Source organism: Apodemus sylvaticus, chromosome 22 (assembly GCF_947179515.1).
Source record: "Apodemus sylvaticus chromosome 22, mApoSyl1.1, whole genome shotgun sequence".
NCBI classification, from domain to species: Eukaryota; Metazoa; Chordata; class Mammalia; order Rodentia; family Muridae; genus Apodemus; species Apodemus sylvaticus.
In genome coordinates, this window is record NC_067493.1 from 2,412,314 (window position 1) to 2,435,666 (window position 23,353).

The 23,353-nt window shown below is 39.0% G+C and overlaps 1 protein-coding gene and 1 pseudogene across 1 annotated transcript in view; both read left to right on the forward strand.

The window, feature by feature from the left end:
* LOC127672654 (zinc finger protein 431-like) overlaps positions 1 to 23,353 on the forward strand; it is a 263,925-nt gene that overhangs the window by 136,600 nt on the left and 103,972 nt on the right. The gene's annotated exons all lie outside the window — the stretch shown is intronic.
* The window catches only part of LOC127672650 (zinc finger protein 431-like), a 67,411-nt pseudogene that overhangs the window by 1,082 nt on the left and 42,976 nt on the right, over positions 1 to 23,353 (forward strand).

The window sequence follows — 23,353 nt, forward strand, 5'->3', positions numbered from 1 at the left end:
AGTGACTTGAACAACTCATAATCATAACCATATGGTTCATAACTCATGAACCATAAATGTGAAAAGGGCTAAAACCTTAGGATCTGATGCTTTTCTACCATATACCAAATTGTAAACATAATTCAAACTGATTACATGATTCATAAGAGTAATTAATACAGTAAAGGTTTCACATGTGCTAATTATTGTTGCAGGCCTTTAAGACGTCTTAGTGGAGAGAAACCATATGAATGTAATCAATGTGGTAAAGCCTTTGCAAGAGCCAGTCATCTCCAAAGACATAAAAGAACACATACTGGAGAGAAAACTTATGAATGTAATCAATGTGGTAAAGCCTTTGCCTATCACAGTAATCTCAAATATCATAAAAGAACACATACTGGAGAGAAACCATATGAATGTAATCAATGTGGTAAAGCATTTGCATGTCACAGTTATCTCCAATATCATAAAAAAAACACATACTGGAGAGAAACCTTATAAATGTAATCAATGTGGTAAAGCATTTGCATGTCACAGTTATCTCCAATATCATAAAAGGACACATACTGGAGAGAAACCTTATGAATGTAATCAATGTGGTAAAGCCTTTGTCTTTCACATTAATCTCAAACATCATAAAAGAACACATACTGGAGAGAAACCATATGAATGTAATCAATATGGTAAAGTCTGCACAGCACAGTACTCTCCAATATCATAAAAGAACACATACTGGAGAGAAACCATATGAATGTAATCAATGTGGTAAAGCCTTTGCACAGCGCAGTCATCTCCAATATCATAAAAGAACACATACTGGAGAGAAACCTTATGAATGTAATCAATGTGGTAAAGCCTTTACAAGACCCAGTCATCTCCGGTATCATAAAAGAACACACACTGGACAGAAAACTTATTAATGTAATCATTGTGGTAAAGTGTTTTCACTAGGTATAAGCCTCCAAATTCTGTGTGCTGGAGAGAAACATAATGAAAATGATCATGAATTAAGTGGGAATTAGGAGGGTATCATAGTAGAATATGATAGACATGGGTGCTTGGCATTATTTCCACTCTGGAGATTTTTTTTTTTTTTGATGTTTTTGCAAAGAGGTTTGCTGCCCTTCTCTGAAGAGTTTCTTTGAGGTTAAGGTAAAGATGTTTACATTAATAGTATTGACAAAGTAAGTCATGAAAATCACCGCATAGAATTTGGCCTGAAAGTTTTTATCAAGCGTAGAAACTAAGAAAGGAAAAATAAAAAAAGAAAGGTTCAAAATACAAGACATCATCAGAAAGTTGAATGAAGTTTAATCGTCTGATCAAGGATATTCAATGGCATTAAAGGAATGGTTACATTAGGACAAGATTACATTCAGCTAAACATATGGATTTGCAGTTATATGAAAGAGAACTGTATCATGTTAGGAATTATTATTACCTGGATACTGTTTTGATGTAGACACATGAAGATACAATTATGTGTCAAATTGCCTAGAGATAGATTTTGATTCTAGGTTCTGAATTTAAAATATAAACAGAAAATCTTAGTTCCAGGCATGGTGTTACATGCTTTTTAACCCACCATTCATGAGACAGAGTCATGCAGATCTTTGAGATAAAGGTAGATCTCTAAGCAAGTTCCAGGAAAGCCAAGATTAGGCAGTGATATATTTGAAATGTTGAAAGCTGCTGATAATGGAATAGAAGGAGCCATGTTCCAGCCCCAGTAAGCAGCAGAACTCTGAGAATTTTATCATGAAGTGGTGTTGAATATTGTCAGAGAATTTTTTATTATCTCATGAGGTGATCAATTCTTGGTTTTTCTTACACTTTATTCCCATTTTGTTGAACCATCACTGTCTCTCGAATGAAGCCTTCTTCATGGTTAATGGTGGATGATCTTTTGATGTGTTTTATATTTTATTTTATTTGCTTTATCTTTTAAGTATTTTTGAATCTGTGGTTTTAGGGATAATTTGTCTGTAATTCTCTTTTTATCACTCAGTCTTTCCTGACTGGATATATGAGTAATCAAGGGTTCAGAAAATAAATTGACTAATATTTATTTTGTTTCTATATTGTTGAATACACTGAATTCTTGTTAAATCCTCTTTGAAAGTCTGGTAGGACGCTACTCTAAAACTCATAGACGTGGGCTCACATTGGGGACATATTTTTAATGAATTCTGTTTTCCTTCTTGTTTATGGCAATTTAAGTTGTTTTTCTCTAGTTTAATTTTGGGATGTGGAATCTATTGAGGAAGTTAGCTATTTCTTTTAGAATTTCCAAGTTGGTGGAGTGCACCCTTTTTAAACTATGTCTTTACGACTGTCTGGATTTCTTCATTACCTGTTATTTAATCTCCCATTTCATTTTAGATTCATTAATTTGCATATTCTTTATCTTTTAATAGGGGTTTGCTTATCTTGTCTAATAAAAACATCAAAAGGCCAACTCCATGTTTCATTAATTCTTTGAATTGTTCTTTTTCTATTTTATCAATTTCATCCCACAACTTGAAAATTTCTTGATGTCTCCTCCTCGTTTTCTTTGCTCCCTCACTTCTTTCTGTTGTAGCCTTTAAAACATGCTGTTAAATTGCCAGCATGGGAGTTCTCCAATTTTTTCATGTAGGCATTTTGTGCTGTGATCTTTCTTTTAGCTCCACTTTCATTTTCTTTGTGTTCCATGAGATTGTGCATGTTGCACATTCATTTCCATTGAACTCTAGAAAGTCTCTGATTTCTTCCTTTTTTCTGTGTAGACCCATTTTTTCTCAAACATTAGTTTGTAGTCTGCTGTCCTCCCTCATCTCTTACAACACTGAGACATCAACAGGTTTTTGGCAGAGATCATGTATTTTTTCTTATCAGAGAGTGTGGCTTCTCCTGGGTCTGGTGCAAACAAGAACATGAGGAACTCAATTTCTAGGGGCCACCCACTGGACTTCCTTGTTGCTCTCTGGGATGGAGTTTAGTCCTTGCTCATCAGAAGGCTCCTCTCCTTATAAATGATCCCATGGATATGAGAGGCAGCAATGGCACACCAGCCCTCTGTGTCTTGACCCTGGGGAAAAGATAACCATACCACAGTGTGAAAGGCATGCCTAAGTCTATGAACCCACAGGAAGCAGACACATCAGAACCGGAAGTGACCATTTGAAGAACATGAAGTGTCCATGCCACACCCAGAAGTGGTTGTGATGTCACAGGAAGGGACTGGCCCTAACCGAAAGTGAGTGTATATCACAGGAATTATCTCAAGTTTTAGAGAAAGTGCCCATTCTATGACCGAAAGTGAATGTCACTGTCACAGGAAGTGGTTGTGGCTTGATATGAAGTGACTGTAACATAATAGGAAGTGTTGTTACACCACAGGAAGTGGCGCTAATGACTTTAATGTCTTTTCTCCGCTCAAATGACATTTCAGAGCTGCCAGTTTAACTTCCTGGGCTGACATTCCTGCCAGGTGTGGTCCTCCACATGTGCCTTCGGTATTTGACACCACCGCTGCCCCAGCATACCCCAGTCCATCCTGAATGAGACAGTTGCCATTGGTGAACCCCATTACCCCTACATCTATGTGAGCCGTCATACAGAGGCCCATCCAGTGAGGTCAGGTTCTGACTGCAGGGCAGCTGAGTAGATACTCTGGGGAGATTCAAGAAGGGTGGCTGGTAATGAGTCCTTCTGGTATCATTTTTACCCAGAAGCCATTGTGACTGAGGTGTAAATAGAGTGGTTGTTAGCTTGTGCCATTGGTTACACATTGGACATTGTCTAATGCCAGGACCCCTGGTCTGAGTATGCAGTCCACAGGTCTACAAAGGTCACCTGATGTTGGCAGAGTAAGGCTTTTTTTTTTTTTTTAGCAGAGTCTTAAATAGCCTCAATTTTTAAGGCATCTACGAAGTACTCCATGCTTGTTTTGTTTCTGTAGCCACTGGGAAGTCACTTGTAAACTGGTGAAGAAATTCTATCTGTCTGTTTTAGCAAAACGGAATGTTGAATTTTATCAACAAAAACTGGTGGGTTTACATTTCACTTTTAGGGTGACCCTGATCTTGTGGTGGGGGCACTTTTGATTCTCAGGGCCCCCTCATCTCCTTTATTGAGGCTCCAGTCTGTTGCTTCTGTCCTTTCATCTGCGTCTCCTCTGCAGTCTGTCCTCCATTAAATACTCTCTTTGCCACTGTCCTCAAATCTCTTAGACAACTCTTTCCTAACTACTCCACCCTCTGGGGTTTTGTCTTCATAGCTGGTGTTCCCTGATTGACAAAAGCTCAAGCCACTGCTGCCTTTGCTTCTGGTGAATCAAGATCCATGGGGGTGTATTGTCAAAAATGTCTCCATGACACAATCTAAAAAAGCTGTAAGGCTTTTATTTTCTCTCTTTTATTTTTTCATACACTCTGGCCAAATTTGTGAGCCATCTTGTGGCTACCTCGAGACCTGCCAGCATAGCTGGACTGTGGACAAAGGGCCCCCTCTTACCTTCAGTGTTGTTGCAATAACAGTTTGGGCGAGTTAGGGCAAAGCAAGCATATTGGGGCCAGTAACCAGCTCATGTACCAAACCCAGATACTATTGTGGTTGCCAACAAGTGTTTGCTGACTGGAGCCCGATATAGCTGTGTCCTGAGAGTCTCTGCCAGTGCCTGACAAACACAGAGGGGGACACTCTCAGCCAGCCATTGAACTGAGCACAGGGTCAACTATGGAGGAGCTAGAGAAAGGGCCCAAAGAGCTTAAGGGGTTTGTAGCCCCATAGGAGAATCAATAATATTAAACAATTAGTAACCCCAGAGCTCCCAGGGACTAAACCACCAACTGAAGTGTGCACATGGAGGGACCCATGGCTCCAGCCACATGGGTAGCAGAGGATGGCCTGGTCGGACATCCATGAGAGGAGAGGCCCTTGGACCCGTGAAGGCTCATTGCCCCAGGGTAGGGGAATAGCAGGTCAGGAAAGCAGGAGTGGGTGGGTTAGTGAGCATGGGGAGCGGGGAGGGAATAGAGGATTTCCAGAGGGGAAATGAGGAAAGGGGACAACATTTGAAATGTAAATAAAATATAAATATAAACATATGAATATATAATATAAAATATGTAAAAATATAAATAAATATAAAAATAAAAAATGTAAAAAAAAAAAGCACTTGGGAAGCAGAGGCAGGTGGATTTTTTTTTCAATTGATGCCAGCCTGATCTACAGAGTGAGTTCCAGAACAACCAGGGCTACACAGAGAAACCCTGTCTCAAAAAAACAAAAGCAAAAAAATAAATGTAAATAAGAAAATATCTAACAAAAATTTCTTTAAACAAAACACAACATTACCTCTCATTGTGACCACCTTGAATGGATAAAGGTCAATTCACAAGTATCTTAATCACTGCTGTTGCTTTGATAAAATACTTTGTCAAGAGAACAGGTTTATTCCAGCTCACGGTTCACAGTAAAGTCCCTCATGGAGGGCAATGCCACTCTGAAGTGTGAAGCAGCTGCTCACTCACATCAGGTGTGTAAATAATCAGGACACCAAGAGCAATGAACGCCTGCTGCTGCTCAGCCCCTTTCCACACACTGCCCAGGATCCTAGCCAGGGAATGGTGCCACCCACAGTGGGTGGGGCTTCCCACACCAGTTAAGATAACCAAGGCTGTCCCTTACAGCCACGCCCCGAGGCACCTCCCCCTTGTTAGGATTCTGTCTAAGTTCCACCCCCAGTTACCTGGGAACACGAATCCCCTAAATCAAAATGTGTGGAGAAACATAATTCCTGTCTACCAGTAGGGATTTCTTAAAAATTAATTAAATGGGGATCTGAGGTGAACAATTTAGCTCCTGGTTTACAGTGAATGTTCAAAAACCTTTGTTAGGCGTATAGAGTTTACTTTTTTGTTTTGGTTTATTTCATTTTATTTTTTTGAGACAGAATCTATGTGGCTCTGGCTGTCCTGGAACTCATTATGTAGACCAGAGATCTCTCTGCCTCTATCTCAAGAATGCTGAGATTAATGGCAAGTGCCACCAGGCCTGGCCGTAGAGGTTTATTATACTCTCCGTGTGTGTGTGTGTGTGTGTGTGTGTGTGTGTGTCTTTGTGTGAGTGTGTTGTTTTGTGTGTGTTAGTGTGTGTTTGTATGTGTTTGTGTGTGTGGTTTTTTGTGTGTTTGTATGTGTTGGTGTGTGGGGTTTTGTGTGTGTTTTTGTGTGTTTGTGTGTGTTTGTGTGTGTTTTTATGTGTGTTTGTATGTGTGTATGTGCATTTGTGTCTGCATTTGTGTGTGCTTGTGTGTGGGTTTGTGTGTGAGTTTGTGTTTGTGTGTGCACATGTGAGCATGCTTGCATTTGTTGGGAAGAAATCAGAAGAAACACTAACTTCTTTAGCTGACTTTCCTTTTTTCTCTCATTCTCAGGGTCCCCATGGATCACACTCAGCAGAAGTCTGGAAGCAGTGGGTGTGCAGTGAGGTTTTGTGGGTCTGTTATATGGGGCAGATGGCAAAAAGGAAAGAAACTGGAGCGGGTGTGGGTACCTGGGACAGTGAATTCAAGACATACAGATTCATGTTAAGCAACACACTGGGCAACAACTCAGATTGTGTGGGGACAAGGATCCTAAGTAATATAGACCTTTTACAAATAAGTTTGTGGAACACTATATGGGAAAAAAGGAAATGATAGAAAAGAGAAAGCACTGTGTACCATTATTTTGTGAGGAAATGATGTAGGGAAAGAAGAAAAATTTACCCAAAATAATCTAGGCACCAAAGAGTGTGTTAAAGGGTGTGTCAGCACACCTAATCCTCATGAGAACACCGAATGTTGAATTAGACAAAGGGGCACCTGTTCTTAAGTCAAGATTTGAAACAATGAATAGCTATATTCCAATAATCCATCAGTAATAAATACCAGTCAATCTTGCAGGTCATTTCTCTCACTGGGCATCAGGTGAGTGGGAAGACTCTCTGATTTCTTTCCTACTTCTTGATGATAATAGTTGGAGGGAGGAGGTTAGGGGACTACCCCAGCCTCTGTAGGTAGAGGAACACACGTCAACTGGCACAGTTAGACGGCATAGAGAATGCACAGACAAGGCTGAGGACCAAAAAAAGAGAGAATGCCTTCAATCCACTGAGACATCAAAGATTTTGGCAAATGCTTGAAATTTCTGCTCCCTGGATCTCAGCTCTCCCATTATCTTGTAGAGATTTGGGCATGTAAGCAGCTAGATATTTTGTCTGCCTACCTATACAGGCTTATGGTAACATCAAAGATGGCCTGGCCAGGCTTGTTAACAACTGCACAGGGCACAACCTGGCTTAGGAGCTGCCAATCATGCAGCTACAGAAAACAGGAAAAATGGCACAGTCCCCAAGCACTCATATGCAGTGTTCATAATCAGATGCCCTGTCATGAATTCTAGGCTCATGACTGTGGATTAAATAGTTGTCTATTGCAAACCATCATCAAAAGACTGAACAATTCATACAGCTGAAAGACTAAAACAATCCTGAGTTGGAAAAAGTACCCAGTCCGTGATCCTGACAGTTGTTTGGCTGAATTAGAGATATGTCTGACACCCAATCTGCTGATTCAGGAAGCTTACAGTGTCATTCTCACAGACATGGTTCTCAGAGGAGGTCTGAGAATGTATGGTGTCAAAATAATATTTTGCTCTGAGTTGCTATAGTCTGATAGCCACTGTACCTAGAACAACAAACTGTGAGTAAAGTGTTGAACTGATATAAATTGGGAAATATTTCCTACCTGACTTTTTATGGTCTCCTTATGTCCGCATGTTACACCACAATGGCCAGTAACAGGGAAATACAAAAATTCACGGCAGAATAGCTTTGGACTAGCCATCTCCTGTCTTTGGGGTTGGACAAAAAAATGTAGTAGAATCCTCACCATTCAGGAATTATGTAAAGCAGGAAAGTTCATTAGCTTCACAATGGAACAATTGCCACTCCTGGGAAGGCAGGCTCACAGATGCCTACTCACGAAATTTTCACATCACCTTTCCATGACTCACTTTATCTTTCCCAGGACCACATCTTCCTCACTGGTTTACAGTGAGATGGAAAGCCAGTTTCCTTCGTCCTCTCTCTCACTTCTCTAAGCTCCCCATTCTCACTCTCAAGTAGACTCCTCCTCCATCTTGCAGGCATAAATATGGGTGAACTCTCTAGGGACTAATTGAAAGCCCTGAGAGCAGTGGGTGCTGTGACATCACTGGTGACATCACAGGGGATGCCTAGAACTCTCCAGGATACACTAGACTGTTCAGACAAGGGATTGTTTATGTCATGGGGAACAGGATTTTTCTTCCTGTTAATGCTCTTCCTCTACTGAACAGAAGCTGAGGTGCCCATCCCGGGAGACTCTCCTGGGACACAAATGTTGATCACCTCCCTTTCAAAAGCCAGAGGTCTCAGCCACTGAGATTTGTCAGTGTCAGAACAATGGGAAAGTGCTGTGCTTTATTTCCAAATGTGTTAGCTGTGGAGACCTGGGTCAGGATGGAGAGAAGAGCCAGCCCATCACGTTGGCAGCAGAAGACTTGAGATGTCCACTTTCTTCCTAGGCTTTGGCCGCATGAACTTGTTAGAAGGCAGTTCCAGGGTCACCTTCAGCATGTGGAGATTCAGGACGGGAGGGACGTTCTCAGGAAGGTCTTACTTGGAGATGATGGCTGCGGACAGCGATCAGGAAAACAAGATTATTGTGTTTTGTTCTCTTCAGTCAGAGTGTCAGATCTGAGTAATCTTGTATATATTATATAGTATATTGTATAGTATATTTTTTTTCTATGTTTACTATTTTACTATTATTATTTTCCAACTAATTCTTCAATTTGAACACATATATATATATTTCTTCAATATTACTTGAATATTAGTTAAGAGAAACTTTAATTTTATGAGAAAATATTTCTATTTATTTTTTAATTATTTAGACATATTTTATGTACACAATATTATCTGAATAATTTCCCATGAAAAATCTTCAATTTAACACTACTTTTCTATGCACTGCTTCAATTTTATCAGAAATATTTTCCATGAAAATCATCAATTTAATAAGAAAATGTTTGTAAGTGCTTGATTTAGTAAAGATGATTTATCTTTTACCATTAATATTTTCCAAAAGTTTCTTCAATTTTAACACTTTATTTTTCAATTTTTTCCTAAAATTGAGTTTGCCTTCAGAGTTAGTTTTCTTTGTCAACTTTTTATGTGTATTTATTTTCAATGCCAAATCTTAATTTTAAATAAATTTTCTGTATATTTCTTCAATTTTGTAAGAAGTATTTTCCATGAAAGCCATCCATTTGATTAGAATTTTTTTACATGGTTTGTCAGGCAGTTTTGATGTATTATCTATGTGTACACTTTCATGTGTATTATTTTACATCAAATTCTTCAATTTTAACACACATATTAATATATTTCTTCAAATTCAGTGAAAATGTCACATTGGCATCACTGTCAGTCACTCAGAGACTGCTGCTCCTGCCCCTGACATCATGCCAACCCCGCCCCTCGCCCATCTATCTCAGCCCAGGGCGGGAGCCATGTTGGATTCCCTGACTGTCACCCAGCAACCGCTGGCCGCGCCCCTGACGTACCCCGAGCCCCACCCCCTCCCAATGACCTTGCACCTCAGCCCCTGGCGGGCACCATGTTGGCGTCCCTGTCTGTCACCCGGCAACGGCTGGCACCACCCCTAAAGATACCGCAGCGCCCGCCCTGCATCCAGCCTCCTGGAATGTCATCATTTCCTGTCTTTAGTTTTTATGAATGAAAGTGGGCTGGGAGTTTGAATGTGCGCGTTGGTCAGAGGTCTGGCAGAGGCAGGAAGGAGGTGAGTGCGCTCATTTACAGCTGCTGCGATTGCTGAGCTTCCCGGGCTCTGAGCAGCCAGGCCTGGAATTGTGGAATGGGACCGCATTCGCAGGCACATCCGGATGAAGTTAGTGCTCCATGCTGCAGGTGTCTGTGAGCTCTCAAGTCACACCGCGCTATCCTCCTGTCGTTTCCACAGAAGCAGTCTGTAAGTTTGGAGAGGCCTGGCATGACGCAGGCTTCCCGCTCTGTAAAGTTTACAGTGGGGCAGAGTCCAAACCCTCTCTGTGCTCTGGGCAGGGACAGTGGATGGGCAAGGCGCGGGCTTCCCGCTCTGGAAAGTTTGCAGTGGGACGGAGTGCAAACCCTCTCTCTGATCCTCCGGGCAGGAACAATGGCTAGGCAATGCGCGAGCTTCCGGCTCTGCTCTCGAAAGTTTGCAGCGGGGCAGAGTGCAAACTCTCTCTGTGCTCCCAGCGGGGACAGTGGATGGGCAAGGCGCGGGCTTCCCGCTCTGGAAAGTTTGCAGCGGGGCAGAGTGCAAACCCGCTCTGTGCTCAGGGCGGGGACAGTGTCTGGGAAAGGCGCCAACTTCCCGCTCTAGAAAGTTTACAGTGGGGCGGAGTGCAAACTCTCTCTGTGCTCCAGGCAGGAACAGTGGCCGGGCAAAGCACAGGCTTCCCGCTCTGGAAAGTTTGCAGCGGGGCGGAGTGCAAACCCTCTCTGTGCTCCTCCAGGCGGGCACAGTGGCCTCCTGGCACGACCCTCCTGTGGGAACAGAAGCCGAGCCTGGCTGCCATGGATCGCTGGGCTGTGCGCCCGTCTCTGGCTTCTGCCTGTGAGCTGGTGAGACAGGAAGGGAATTCACAGGCCAATAAACTGCATCCTGATCCTTAATGACACAGGCTGGGCTGTGAAATGACAAAGACCTGGTAGAGTTTACAGAGGTCTGGGCTGGCGCTTTCCCAAGGAACATAAATAATCAGGTTGGACCTCGCTGGGTTCAAAGGCTGTGGAATGGACAGGGCTAGGTCCCAGGCTATTTTTTTTTCTTTATTTTTGTTAGTTATTTATGTAGTAGTTATTTATATTGTTTTCCTTTGATGCTTGCTGTTTTGATTACTGTGCAGGAAAGACACTTTTCTACAATCTGTTTGATATTTTGGATGCTTGTTTTACATTAACAGGCACCTCCATTAGTTTAAGAAAGTTTTCATTTATGATTTTATTGGAAATGTTTTTTAGACATTTATGCTGATTGAGCGTTTTCCCTGTGGGTGTGCAGCTTGAATGCTTCTCCGTGTCCTGCTCTGAGCTCTGCTGTTGTGTGCTGTGAGGGGACCTCAGGGAAGCTATGAAATCGCGACATGGTGAGTACAGGATCACTGCCCACAATGGGGAGGAACTTGTGGTTGAGCAGTGTGCCCTCTATGGGGTTGGATTGGAAGGATCAGCCAGATGTGACTTCCTGTGAGGTTTCTAGTGGTTGTTTCTTACTTGATAGGTCAGGCCATGACCTCTGAATAACTTCAGTATCATGGCTGATTGTAATTCTGTCCAAAACATCTGGACCAGTTGCTTTCTTGTAGAAGCATGGGTGGTTTCTGAGACTATGCAGCATCTTTTTGTCTTTTATAATATACAAGAAGAAAGCAGGAATAGACCTGGAGAGATGGCTCAGAGGTTAAGAGCTGTGGCTGTTCCTGCACAGTTCATGAGTTCAATTCTTAGCAAACACATGGTGGATCACAACCAAATGTAATGGGATCTGGTGCCCTCTTCTGGCCTGCAGGAATACATGCAGGGAGAACATTGTGTGTGTAATGAATTAATTCCATAAAAATAAGATGGATATGAAGCTAATAGTTGTGATTTCATACATTTCTAGTTTTTGTTTTGTTTAGTTTGTTAAATTTTTCTGCTGCAGTTTTTTTTTTAATATTTGCTTATCTTGTATGTTTAGTGTTTTGATTATTATGTGGCAAAGGGACATTTTCTCAGTCTGTTTAGTATTTTTGATGGTTCTTGTACATTATCAGACACCTTCTTTAGTTTAGCAAAATTTTCATTTATGATTTTATTGGAAATAATTTCCAGACATTATCCTCCTCCTGCTTCTTCTCCTCTTCCTCCTCCTCCTCTTCTTCTCCTCTTCCTCCTCTTCTTCTCCTCTTCCTCCTCTTCTTTTTCTTTTTCTTCTTCTTCTTCTTCTTCTTCTTCTTCTTCTTCTTCTTCTTCTTCTTCTTCTTCTTCTTCTTCTTCTTCTTCTTCTTCTTCTTCTTCTTCTTCCTTTTCTTCTTCCCCTTCTTCTTCTCCTTCTTCTTCTTCCTCTTCTTCCTTTCTCCAATTGTTTGTAACTTTGCTTTCTCATATGTTACAGAACTCTTTGTTGTTTAGTCCCAGTAAAGTTTTATAATCCAGATTTATTTTTGACCATTGTATCCAATTTTTTCTATTCATTTTTTTTCTTTTTTATAATATATTCTTTATTTACATTTCAAATTTGGTCCCCTGTCCTGGTACCACCGCCCCAAAAAATCCATTAAGCCATCTTCCCTCCCCAATCAACCCTAAACTGCTCCTCTTTTCTGATATTCCTCTACACTATGGCATCAAGTTTATCCAGGGCCAAGGGCCTCTCCTCCCTTTGGTGTCTCTAACAATACCATCCTCTGCTGCCTATGTGTCTGGAGCCATGAGTGATTCTATGTGTACGCTTTGGTTGATGATTTTGTCCCTGGGAGCTCTGGGAGTACTGGGTGACTCATTGCTGTTCCTTCTGTGCACTGCAAAGCCTTTCAGCTCCGTGGGTCCTTTCTCTAGCTAACCCATTGTGGACAAATGATATCTCACAGTTATTAACAGGAACTATACAAAATAGTCCGTCCAACTCTAGTGCTTTAAATCTTATTATAAATACCAAGTCTTTTGTGTCTTTTACTTGGAATACTTATCATTCAATTGTGGTAAAAAAAATAAATAAATAATAATATTTACCACAAAAAGGTGGCTTTGATTATTGTTTCTGTCCAATGATTGGGATGAAAAATAAGATGGCCGATGATACTCAGTAGTCCTGGCTCTTTTCTGTCTAGAAAATGTGCTTTGAGAAAGCTTTTTAAGAAGATAAAAGGATGACCTTGAACTCCAACTATACAGGATCAGAGTAGAAGACATAGAAGTCTCTATATATAAATACTTCTTTTTTAAGACCATTAAATGTTAACACCAAAAGTTAAAATAGTTTTAACAAATAAATCCACAATTTATTGTCAGAACATTAATTCAGGAGTGGGGAATAAAATATTTTTATTCCCCATTTCTAAGTGTCAATGATACGACATTTTAAAAGTATCATAGTTTATCAAAGGATAAATGGTAAAATTATTGTTTTTCCCTAAAGAAAATTGAGAAAGCATTTCTTTAAAAAAGTTTTATTTATTTATTTCATATATGGGAGCATAATATCCCTGTCTTCAGACAAAGAAGAAGAGGGCATATGATCCTGTGACCTATGGTAGTGATCCACCTTGTGGTTGTTGGGAATTGAACTCAGAACCTCTCGAAGAGCAGTTAGTGCTCTTAAATGCTGAGCCTTCTCTCCAGCCCTGAAGCACATTCTATACATCAAAAACAAGTTACTCAGGATATCTTTAGACAAATTCACATGACCTAATTAGTTATTCCCCCTACAAATTATAGAAATATTGGCCGCACATGTCCTCTCATTTCACAGAGTTTTAATAACATTTAAAAAGGCCTTCTGTGATTATATTAATTAAAGGGAGTTCAAGATATAAAAATGGTTGTTGTTTAACTTAGACAATAAGTCAGAAGCCCTGTGCTGATCTTTCTGTCTTAGTATATTTATTGGTTTTTAATGAGGCCTTTTGAGATATAAATATTGTTTGAATTATTAGAGTGTTTATGTCTATATAAACATTTATACATGTATATTTCAATTTCAAGGCACATAAGTATCTTTCTTACATTGAGTGAAGACAATGTCCAATATGAATATCAAATCCAGATCTAGGAAAACAAAAATCTTTACAACTAATTTAGAACCCTAAGGGACAGTGATATTATGATATACTAGAATTGGGATAGGGTTGATAGAGATATCACTGTGACCAGATCTGTATGTTTACATATATAATGTCCTTAAAAGTAGACATTACAATTTAAATATATATCCTTGTTTTACCTATTCCAAATACAGATTCAGAGACATAATATCATTTCATATTTATTTTATCTGTGGGGATTTATTGATTAAATATACCTTTGTCTATTCATATTAATTTTAAAGTTTATTTATTAAGAATAAAATTAACTTAGTCAAAGTTAACCAGTTTACTTTACTTGTAATCTATTTGGTATTAAGAAAAAAAAATGTGAAGAATAAACAATGATTTCATGTGGATATTCTATACATAAGTAATAATAGACAAATTTTATTAAGCCATGAATTTATGTTTATTGATTGTCTGGGATTCTTTTTCCATAATTTTGATTGATTATCTTGTGAAAACTTCACATAGAGATCTTTAGTGAACATATTTTTAGTTTGGACAGAAAGTAAACAATACATATCTAGAGCAGAATAGTATTGAAGGGCAATTTATCTCAGAGGAAAATTAACTGACAAAAAAATAACTAACAGTAAGACCCAGCATAGGGTTGCACAATTATTCTTTGCTGGCAACAATCTGTCTGGCCCTTGGAAACTTATCCCTTGATTATCTGCTTGATTTTGTGAATATACAAGTCATCAATTCCTTTGTTAGTATGCTAGTTTGGAACTAGTATGGATAAACTTTTAGGTTCTTTAGAGAAACAATTAAATGAATAAGGTAGAAGATATCAAAATAAGAACAAAACAAAACATTAAGATATAAAATAAATAACTTAGAGGTCTTATATTTTGTACAATAGGGATCCTACTGATTCAGTGAGTCCACAAAGAATAATGATGGAGACCATTTTGTCTTGTACCATTTGGTTATGTTTACTAAAGCTGTGGTGAAGAAATATGCCCCATGCAATATGTATGATGTCATTACCAAAGAGGGGCACCGAGTCCCATGATTTTGTCCATCTTATGAAACTGAGAACAAAAAAAAGTTCTATTGTTTTCTTTTGTATGTAAACTGGGACCCATAATAATGTAAAGTTATTTCCCTTCTGGGGGAAATATTTTGATCTTATGAAAAAGAGGTCTAGGAAGGCAAATGAGCAAAAAGATAGAAACTGAGTTCACAGAGCACAACAAGCAAACCTTTGACCTAATCCTGAGACTGACCCTAACCCTAACCCTGACATTTCTTCTTTAGGTAGTAGGGATACTATTGATTCAGGGGATCATCAAGAATAAAGGTGACCACATTAACTCTACCCCTGAGCCTAACCCTGGGACTTATCCTAAATCTCTAATCCTATCTTAACTCCTTAATTTTCTAAGCATCCTAACCCTAATAACCCTTATCCTGATACTAACCATAATCCTCTAATCCCCTAACCCTATCTCTAATCCTGCTTATTCTGGGGGATGTTTCTTAATTATACATTTTCAACTGAGAAACCCTTTCTTAATCTTGATCTTTTGAGATGTTCTGATCCACCTTTGACCTAGGCTATATGTGCTTTTTGCAACGTACCTATAGAAGTGTCATGGAAAGGTAGTTCTTTTGTTTTGGTACTTGTACTATTTTATTTTATAAAACAAAGATGATTTATTTGTTTTTTAAACTAGCATTAGGTAGTACTTATTGCTTAATTATTTTGGTATATAAAGACCAGTTGTAATATCCTGCAACATAAAATCAAAAAGTCCTGATTTTTCTAATTTTCATTGGCTGACAGCCTTTATTGGGACATTCTGTTAACTACCTTTTCTATATACATAGAAAGATTCATTTTCCCTATGATTTGAGATAGGTTTATCTAGATAATCTATTCTATTCCAATTGTGCTTTTTCTCTTCTTTGCCACTGATGAAAATGTGCTGACTAGTAATAATGCTCAACAGTGATTCCCTTATGTTTCTGACTTTTCTCCTGGGGTTGTTCCATATTTATCATCTGTTGTAGGGAGCTTCAGTTTTCCTGAGCCAAGCATTTATCCATAAATAAAACTCTTGGTTTATTTCTGTCTGTTGAGTTTTGTTGGCAGGGTTTTCTCTGTATAGCACTGGCTCTTCTGGAAATCATTCTGTATATCAGGCTGGACTCAAACTCAGAAATCCACCTGCTTCTGCCTCCCCAGGACTGGGATTACAGGCGTGCACCACCACTACTTGGCTAAAGTATTTGTTAGCAAAAATCCATCTTGAATGTTAATAGCCAAGTGATGCATTGGGTCATCCATTCCTGGGTCACATATGTATGTACCTCCAAATCACCTTGTGTAATCATCTATGCAAGCTATTTATCTTCATTATGTGAAGAAGATAAGTGATTTAAGAAAATCTCAGGCAAGTTCAGAAGTCAGGTCCCGGTAATCACAGGGTCATGGTTCTTAGAGGGAAAGAACAGACTAGACAGAGCTGGAGTTGTGCGTCCTCCCCCAGGACTGGGTGGGCTGAGATTCATCTTGGAATCTGCTTTGAATTGCTAATGGGGTGCAAACCATACCTGAAATGTGAAAAAGGTCTGACCATAGACTGGAAGCACACTTTAACCTGAGGAGGGCTAAGACTCACTGGCCAATCAAGGGATCCAGACAAACCTGCCAGTCAGACAAAGAGGCGGGATCTTCCGGGTGTTTTTCTATGTGTTAATTGGGGCGGCTCAGCTTGAATGGTTCTCTGTGTCCCACTCTGAAATCTGCTGTTGGGTGCTGTGAGGGGACCTCAGGGAAGCTCTGAAATCCAGACATGGTGAGCACAGGATAACTGCCCACAATGGGGAGGAACATGCAGCTGAGCTGTGGGACCAGGGGTGGTGGGTCCTCTATGGGTTTGGATCAGAAGCATCAGCCAGATGTGACCTCCTGTGAGGTTTCTAGCGGTCCTTCTTACATGCTAGTTCATGACCTCTGAATAACTTCATTACCATGGCTGATTGTAAATCTGTCCAAAATATCTGAACCAGTTGCTTTCTTATAGAAGCATGGATGGTTTCTGTGAATCTGTAGCACCTCTGTCCAAGCCATCTTGTTTTTTATAATATACATTAAGAAGGTAGGGTTAAACCAGGTGGTGGTGGTGCAGGCCTATAATCCCAGCACTTGGGAGGCAGAGGCAGGCACATTTCTGAATTAGAGGCCAGGCTGCTCGACTACAAGTGTGAGTTCCAGGACAGCCAGGACTACACAGAGAAACCTGTCTCAAAAAAAAAAAAAAAAAAAAAAAAAAAAAAAAAAAAAAAAAAAAGGTAGGGTTAGGCCTGGAGAGATGGCTCAGAGGTTAAGAGCTCTGTTCCCACACAGGTCATGAGTTCAATTCTTAGCAACCTCGTGATGCCACACAACTATTTGTAATGGAATCTTGTGCCCTCTTCTGGCCTGCAGGAAAATATGCAGGGAGAACATTATATAAGTAATGAATTTATTCCTTAAAATAAAGTAGATGGATATGAATCTAATAGTTTTGATTTCATTCATTTCTAGTTTTTTTTTGTTTAGTTTGTTAATTTTTCCTGTTTTTCCTGCTGTAGTTTTTTTTTTTTTTCTTAAGCGGTTTATATTTCTTTTAAATTTTAGTGTTATGACTATTATGTGGCAAAGGGACTCTTTGCCAATCTGTTTGGTATTTTTGATGCTTCTTGTACATTAACAGACACCTTCTTTAGTTTAGGAAAATTTTCATTTATGATTTTATTTGAAATATTTTCTAGACTTTTATGTTGATTGATCTTCTTCTTCTTCTTCTTCTTCTTCTTCTTCTTCTTCTTCTTCTTCTTCTTCTTCTTCTTCTTCTTCTTCTTCTTCTTCTTGCTCCTCTTCTTCTTTTTCAGCTTCTCCTCCTCTTCCTCCTCTTCTTCCATCTCCTTCTTTTGTTCCTCTACAATATCCTAATGGAAGATGTCTGATGCAAAAATAGATATATGGGGCAAGGGAGAGGAGCAAGAACCTGAGGAGTTATATTCTCTTATATTTCAGTAGAATGTTCTCTAAATATCAGATGGATTCATATTCATTCTGTCAGTTACAGAAGACACTTCTCTAAACAAAACAAAAGCACATAATAGCCCTCATACACTTATATTCAGTGATTTCAATACCCCCCTCTAACCAATGGACAAATTCTCCAGACCAAAACTAAACAGAAATATTCCAGCTAAAAAAAAATCAAAGCATCTAATTATAATTTTTAATGATGAGGACACCATGGAGAATAGAAATAAGAGATTACAGCACTGACACTGGTATTACATATCTTTGTATGCTGGTCCTAGGTATTTGCATTTTTGGTGATTATTGGTCTAGGTACTAGTTTCTCAGTTTGTCTTGTTTTTGTGGGAGTGTTATTCCTGTGCTACAGTTTTCTTGTAGATTTTTAGAGTCTTGGCTGAGTGCTGGCTCTTTTACTGACCTGTTTGTTATGTTCAAGAGAGATAGCTGGTTGATGTTGGAAGCTAGGAGAGGAGGTGGGCTGGGTAAGAAAATCCTAGCAATCCATAAGGAAACATAATCAGGAGAGAGGTGAAGTTGATAGCATTTCAACCTTTCAGAGCTACAGTCATCTGAAGGATGGCTGGTGGCTCAGTCTCTGAGAGTTTCCTAGTACCCAGGTTATTTGACACTGAGGGACTTCTTATGGGTTTCTTTTTCTTTGGAGGCCCTCGTTTCTTTCCTTAACTCTTCCAAAGATCCCCTGTGTTCTGTGCAATGTTAGGCTGTGGGCTCTGCATCTGTTTCAGTCAGGTGCTGGATGGAGACTCTCAGAGAACAATTATGCTAAGCTACTCTCTGGAAGTATAACAAAGTATATCCTCAGTATAGTCAGGGATTGGTGATTGCCCATGGGATGGTTCTCAATTTGAGCTGGGTATAGTTTGGTGAGTCCCTCATTCTCTACTCCATATTTTTTCTATTTTTTTTTAATTTATTGATAACTACTCCATATTTTTGCCTGTATTTCTTGTAGACAAGATAAATTTTGGTTAGAAAGGTTTTTGGTTTGGTTGGCATAGTTAACTTTCCACTGGGAGTTCTGCCTGTCTTTAGGGTGTGGTCCTCTTCAGTGTCCAAATCTCACTGCTATGTATTTCAGCTATGATCACGCCCCATAGACCGCCTGTTGCCCTCCCTTTCATGGTCTGTAACAGATCCTAAAGATGCCTAAACTCTTAGATCCCTGTCAACTGGAGAGTTCAATTCATTTTCCTTGTCCTATGGCCAAGTAAAACAAAGTAAAACAGATATGAACTTAGTTGAACACATACTCTAGTGGGTAGATGTCCTAAGAACATATCCTAAGTGTAACATGTCCTCCTGCCAAATTTTAAATTCATGGAAGGAGTAGGCAATGTGTTTCCTAGTCCCAAGAAGGAACTTTAAATAAAACCTGCTGCAAATATGGACCAAGTGTGGCAGAGTCCATCACGTTAGAAGCCAAACTTAAGAGGATCTTTTATATGGTGTGGCTTCTGAAAACTGATAGATGATAAATTCGAGTTCCTGGATTCTTCCTGTATGGTTTCAATTTGGCCCGATTCCAGCCATCTTTTGGCAGAGTCAGAGCCATGGGAAGACTCCATGAGAGTTCATTGCAGTGAAATGATGAAGATGACTCTTGAGTTGCATTTTGTGACCACAGCTTGTTGAGATAACTAAAGCATTGGTAAATCTGCCATGGAGAGATGTATACAAGGAGAGGATGTACCCAAACTGTTACAAGAGGTGACCTTCAAGATTTTGCCTTATGTGTCAGAAGAGACTTCACATGTTTGAACAGTGTAGGAGTTCCTGCAGACTGTTAGGATCCCTGAAGAAAGACTGAATGCATTTTCATCACAGGATGAACATTTGCCCATAATGTCAAGGGTCAGGATGCAGTTGATTGAAACAAAAAACTTCTAGATAGGATGATGTCTTTGGCTGCTTGTCTGTCCTGTCTGGCTTTCTTTGTGAAGCTTGTGGAAGATTTTCTGGTAGGAGCCATTCCAGATACTTTCCAGGATAGTGTTTATAGAATGAAAATTTTATTTTTCTCTCTTTTTTTGCTTTTCCAATAATTTATATATTCATTGTCACCCTTATCACTATCTGCATTATATGTCCCTTGCTATGGCAGAGTCCCTCCCCCAGTCTACTCCGTTTTTCTTTGAGAAGATGTGGGACCCCCAGGTATCCCGAAAATTGGTGCATCAATTCTATTGTGAGTTAAGTACATCCTCTCTCACTGAGGCCAGACATGGCAGCCCAGATAAAGAAACAGATTCAAAAGATATCACACCCCCACTGCTATAGGGAAAGCCCTTGCTACAGTTGTTATTAGATGACCATCTGAGCCTCTGTGCTGCACAACTGCTATATATGTGCCAGGGGCCTTAGTCCATCCTGTGTATGCTATTTGGTTTGTGGCTTAGTCTCTGAGTGTCCCCAAGGGTGCTTGTTACTTGACTCTCTTGGTCTTCCTGTGGAGTTCCTATCCTCCTCAGGGGTTTCAATCTTCCTGCCAACTCTTCCCCAAGATTCCCCAAGGTCCATGCAAGGTTTGACTCTGGATCTGTGCAGCTTTTTCAGTCAGCTGGTGGGTGGATCCTCTCAATAGACAATTAATCAAGGCTTCTGTGTGGGAGCATAACAGAGTGTCATTAATAATGCCATGGATTGGTGCCTGTCCATAGGATGGCACTCTCAAGTAGGGAAAATTTTCATTGGCCATGCCCTCAGTCTCTGCTCCAGATTTTACCCAGCATTTCTTTTAGAGGGGAAACATTGTGTCCTTGGTGTGTTCTGTGTTGTGATTGAAACTGACCCTTCAGCTTTCTTCTCATCCTCCCAAACCTTCACTGTATTCTCTTTTGTTAAATCATATAAAATACAATAGATACATTTGCTATTCAGTAATAATCTATTTATTAGTCTGGTTGTTTTATATTTTTAAATTTATTTTATTTTTTGCTTTTATTTTCCAAAACATATTTCTCTGTGAACCTCATTTGTCCTTAACGTAGGAAGAGAAACCGCAAAAGACACATGTCTTGTGCTTGTAATATAAGCATATTTTTGTGCAGTTTTTCCCTCCACATCTTTAGTGTTGAAATTTGCCCAAATATATAGATTATATTCTATTTCTCATAATGGCATATATTCATGACATCAATATTATCTGAGGACTCAGGTTCATTAAGTTTCACATGAATGCTGTTCTTTCTCAGTCTTGTGTTTGTTCTCAAATGTTTGAATAAATGGAAATATTTTGCCTGTGTGCATGAACAGGAATACCATCTATGTCTCATCTTTAGTGTTGTCAGAGGATAGCCTCAGAACTCCTGATCTTGAAGTAATGAGTAGCTGTTGGTCCCCCATGTGTTTACGAGGCATTTTTCACCATTATGTGGAAGACCAGCAGGTGCTTTCCAATGCTGAGCTCTCTCTCCTACCCTAAGTTGCTTATTTATGATCAACATTTATATTACTATTATTTTCATCTGTCCATTTGTAACAACTTAATCATGTATTCTCTTTTAGTAAAATTTTATTAATGTTATAGTTTAAACTGTTACACTTCCTGTTTCTGCCAGATGAATTCAGATGTGCAGTGAATGTATAATTCTTTGCAGGAACTTTAGTAAAGAACTGTGATTTCTGTATCACTTATTTCCTTGGTTGATTTTTATATAGATTGAGGATTTTCAAATATAACTTTTAATCTCCTAGAACACATTACAAAGGTCATGCCAGTGTCAAGTTATTAGACATACACCTGCCTGTGCCTCTGTGATTAAAGACATGAGCAAATACACCCAGCTTGCCCATCATGTTTGTAGTTAGTAATTGTTCATACAATTTTTCAGGTGTGTTCTCAGTACTGTGGATCTGTTTCCCCTACATGTCCCTCTCAGTTGGCATTTCTCTAGCCACGCTGTATCCTATTCAAAGTGTTCAAAAGTGACAGAGGTGTAACTTATAATTAAAGATCCTTCTAAAATGACACAGTGATTATAAATTTTGAATCAGAAAATAAGCAGAACTAGCACGAGAATTATGTGAATATATATTTGAGAAACCATATATTTATTTTCCGGTGATATTAGTATCATGATTTGTGTTGTACATGTATTTGATATTTAGGATGCAGTGACTTTTGATGATGTGCATGTGAAATTCACTGAGGAGGAGTGGAATTTGCTGGATCCTTCCCAGAAGAGTCTCTACAAAAATGTGATGTTGGAAACCTACCGGAACCTCAAAGCTATAGGTAAGAATATATTTTTTCTGAAGGAAACAAATGTTTCTTGGTTAGTGACGATCTTCTATTATTTTAATTGTATAATAATTGCGCTGAATCATTCAGTTTCACTGAATTTTCACTGTAACTATCACGGTGCAGTTAAAATTCACAGTACCTTTAATTTTGCCTATTTTCCAATACTATATCATTCATTTTCTATTACTGTGTTTTAGGCTATAATTGCGAAAAGCATCATCTTGAAGAACATTGTCAAAATAATAGAAGTCATGAAAGGTAATTTTCATATGTAAGCTGTTACAAATTTGTCTCTGAGGAAATTTTAATATCTAATGGAATGTCCAGCAAAAAGCAAAAGTGTAAAATAACAGTCCTTTAAGTGTAGATATGATTATAATATTCTTACAAAACCATGAGCCTCAAGATCCAATATCTGATTTGTGTATCCATTTGATAAGTAGCTCCATTAGACCTGTGCTGTGGATCTGCCCATCTGTATAGTCTCATAGTATTTAGAAATTGCACATTATAGTGATAAATTTTTATCCAAAACATTCTAATAAGCAAATAGTCCATAGAAAATTTGGTGATACTCTTATTCTTGTAGAAATATGGTTCAGTTTGGTGAGAGGAATTTTATGAGAATCAAGAATATTGTTGTGGAGAAACATTAGTCCATATTGCACATGTTATGAGAAACAAAAATTCAAACAGTGTGAATGCAATGCGTAAACCTTTCATTTATCATTCTTTTTATTAGGTATATCATGTGTCACAATGGATAATAATCATGTGAGCATAGGGATATGGAAAGAAGAAACATAAAATTTTTGTTCTAAAACAAGAAGATATGTAGTATTCTGCCTTTGGAAGAAATTAGGAATATGAAAGACATTTGAAATTAGTTGGTTTTTTAGCTTTACAGGGAATATCCCAAAACTCAATGTGTAAAAAATCTTTATGGGTACTAGGAATTTGGAAATTCTTCTGTGTGTCCTGATTCCCAGTCACATGTGTTGTAATTCACACTAGAGGAAAAATATGAATACAATCAGTGTTATACAGATCAGAGATTTTCAAACTTTCTTCAGATAGCTAAAATACATCATATAAAAAGAGGGTACTATATATATGAGCCATATAATAACCATC